This window comes from Mastomys coucha, chromosome X, assembly GCF_008632895.1.
Source record: "Mastomys coucha isolate ucsf_1 chromosome X, UCSF_Mcou_1, whole genome shotgun sequence".
In the NCBI taxonomy this organism is placed as follows: Eukaryota; Metazoa; Chordata; class Mammalia; order Rodentia; family Muridae; genus Mastomys; species Mastomys coucha.
The window spans coordinates 4,682,378-4,685,754 of record NC_045030.1 but is presented as its reverse complement, the minus strand read 5'-3'; the positions used below and the strand labels follow the sequence as shown (position 1 = coordinate 4,685,754).

The following is a 3,377-nucleotide window of genomic DNA, read 5'->3' as shown; positions in this document are numbered from 1 at the left end:
GTGGGACTGGCTGCAGAGCTTGCGCCCAAGGTCTGCTCTGGACCCCAGCCCAGACAGACCGGAAGGAAACTAGGTATGAAAAAAAAATAGACAGCAGCTACACATCCTGACTCGACAGACGTCCACTTTAGGTATTGCAGTAGGAACCAAAGTATGCCCGAGGACTTGAGGAACCATGCTGAAGCCACACAGCGAAGCAGGGACTGCCTTCATTCAGACCCAGCAGCTCCATACAGCCATGGCTGACACCTTCCTGGAACACATGTGCCATCTGGACATTGACTCTGCTTCCATCATGGCCCGCAACACTGGCATCATTTGCACCATTGGCCCTGCTTTCCAATCTGTGGAGATGCTGAAGGAAATGATTAAGTCTGGAATGAATGTAGATCAGCTGAGTTTCTCTCATGGAACCCATGAGTACCATGCAGAGACCATCAAGAATGTCCGTGCAGCCACAAAGCTTTGCATCTGATCCCATTCATTCTTTACCATCCCGTTGTGGTGGCTCTGGATACGAAGGGACCTGAGATCCAGACTGGACACATCAAGGGCAGCGGCACTGCAGAGGTGGAGCTGAAGAAGAGAGCCACTCTGAAGATCACCCTGGACAACGCTTACATGGAGAAGTGTGATGAGAACATCCTGTGGCTGGACTATAAGAACATCTGCTTTGGCCTCCCCACCCCTTGTGCACTCTACTGCTGCCACTGCAGACACTCTACTCTCCACCTTGTATTCTGCAGTCTCCAGTTCTGTTGCTATAGTGCCCATCTGAATGTCAATAAAAAGCAGCTGAAGCAAAACAACAACAACAACAACAACAACAAAACCCCCCAAATAATCCAATTAAAAATGGGCTATATTTCTGAACAGAATTTTCAATGGAGGAATTTAAGTGGCTGAGAAAGACTTAAAGAAATGTTCAGCATCCTCTATAATCAGGGAAATGCAAATCAAAGTTACATTAAGATTCCACCTTATACTTGTCAGAATGGCTAAGGTCAACTGCACAAGTGACAGCTCATATTCTGGGAAGGATGTGAGCCAGGATAACACTCTTCAATTGCTGGTGGGAATACAAACTTGGACAACCACTATGGAAATGAATATGACACATTTCACCAGAAGGTTGGGAATCAATATACTTCAGGATCCATCTATACCATCCTTGGACATGTACTAAAGGACTCTTAGTCTTACCACAGAGACACTTGCTAAACTATGTTCACTGCTGCTCTCTTCATAATAGCCAGAAATGAGAACCTAGATGTCCCTCAACAAAGGAATAGATAAAGAATATGTGATATAGTTCCACAATGAAGATTACTCAGCTGTTTAAAAAATGACATTATGAAATGTGCATGCAAATGGATGGAACTAGATAAAATTGCCCCAAGTGAGGTTATCTAGACTCAGAAAGATATAGTATTATTCACATATTTGCATATGTTTGCCACTGAATAAATAATAACCAGCCTACTATTGGTATACCCAGAGAGGTTAGGCATAGAATAAGGGACTAGAGAGGGAACACATTGATTTTCTTGGGAAGGGGAAGTAGAATAGATTTTATGTGTGGACTGGGCATGAGTGGGAAGGAAGCAGAAGTATCAGGTAAGAATGGAGAGGAGATACATGGTTCAGCAAGGAACTGTGGGAAGAGACAACTCTAATTGAGGGTCATTTGAGGAATGATATGTGCAGTGGAAAATTCCTAAAACATTTGAAGACATTCCTAATGAGGTCTCTGAACAATGGGGTATATTGAGTCCCAGCTGGCTATCTCTTGTTATCAAAGGAAGCCTCTGGTACCTAGGCTAGGTTACACTCAATTGAGTTGTTGACCAAGAGAGTTCTGTGGAAATCTCCAAACAATGTAGGCTGCCACCATGATGATAGGTTGTTCTCCATAAGCTGGTAATGGGGCTCCATTACTGCAGACAACACCCATACAACTAACTGAACATTAAGAAGTCAAGCTGGTGCCTACATGGAGCCTTCACCCCTACACTCTAATGCTTTGGTATTCTGCAGGCCACTGAAAGAAAAATATGGACACCATCCCTGCCACAGAATCTTTAACCTACATTTTGTTTTACCTGCAATATATGCTAGGGCAATGATGGCACAAAGGTTGTGGGAATAGCCAACAAGTATCTGACTTGACTTAAGATGCAGTCCACAAGACGGAACCCATACCTGACACTGCTTGGGTAACCAAGAATCTGAGACTAGATATCCCAGAGACCTAAGGTAAAACAAAATGCCACTGGTCTAAAAATTACCAATGAAATGATGCCTTCTGATATTCTGCTATACTCATATATGAGTTAGTGCCTCATTCAGTGTCATCAGAGATGCTTCACCCTGCAGCACATGGGTATAGACACAGAGACCCATAGACAGACTTTATGCAGAGAGAGATATTGGAACACACTTCTCTAAATGGGATATCTCCATCAAATTCCTACCTCAGAGCTCAGAGAACCCCACGGACAAGGAAGCAGAAAAAGTGTAAGAGTCAGAGAAGATGGAGGACACCAGAAAACAAGATCCTCTGAGTCAACTGAGCAAAGCACATTCGAATTCACAGATACTGAAGCAGCTTGCATGGTCCGTGGAAGGGATTGTACCTCTGCATATTTATTATAGGTGTCAGTTTAGTGTTTTTACAGTAGTCCCAGTGTGTGAACAAGTGGGTCTCTGATTTTTATGCCTGCTCTTGGGCCTCTTTTCCTTCTGTGAGGTTGTCTTGTCTAGCCTTGATATGATGATTTTTGTTTTATTTCTTTATAGTTTATTTTGTCATGTTTGGTTGCTTAGAAGCTTGTTTTTTTCTAATAAATAACAGAAAGGGGGTGGATCTAGAAGGAAGAGAAGATAGGGAGGAACTGGGAGATGTAGAGGAAGGGTAAACATAGTCACGTTTTATTGTATGAGAAAATAATATATGTTCAATAAAAGAAAAAGAGAAAAATCATGAAGTTGCATGATCAAGAAGGTCAGGGAAGATCTGGAGAACTTAGGGAAGAAGAAACAATCCAGTTCAAAATATATTGCAAGAAAATTTTCAAAACAATTTTAAAACGTTAAAAAAAAAAACTTAAGTAAATGTCAGTTGGGGACACAATGGCTCCTTTGAAGCACTAGGAAAGCTAAAGCAGAATAATTGCAGCAAATTAAAGGCCAATATGACTTTGGGCTACGTAGCTCCAGGTCAACCAAGGCTACACTCTGAGACTCCAGGTCAAAATAAAAGAAAGAAAAATAAAGGAAAAGAAAGAAAGAACCTCCACATAAAACCAGATACTGAAACTAATAGAAAAGAAAGTGGGGAAGAGCCTTGAGCACATGGGCACAGGGGAAATTTTCCT

General features: G+C 42.1%; 1 pseudogene; it reads left to right on the top strand.

The window, feature by feature from the left end:
- Positions 1–175: 175 nt before the first annotated feature.
- Positions 176–2,169, top strand: LOC116091005 (annotated as a pseudogene).
- The last annotated feature ends 1,208 nt before the right edge of the window (positions 2,170–3,377 follow it).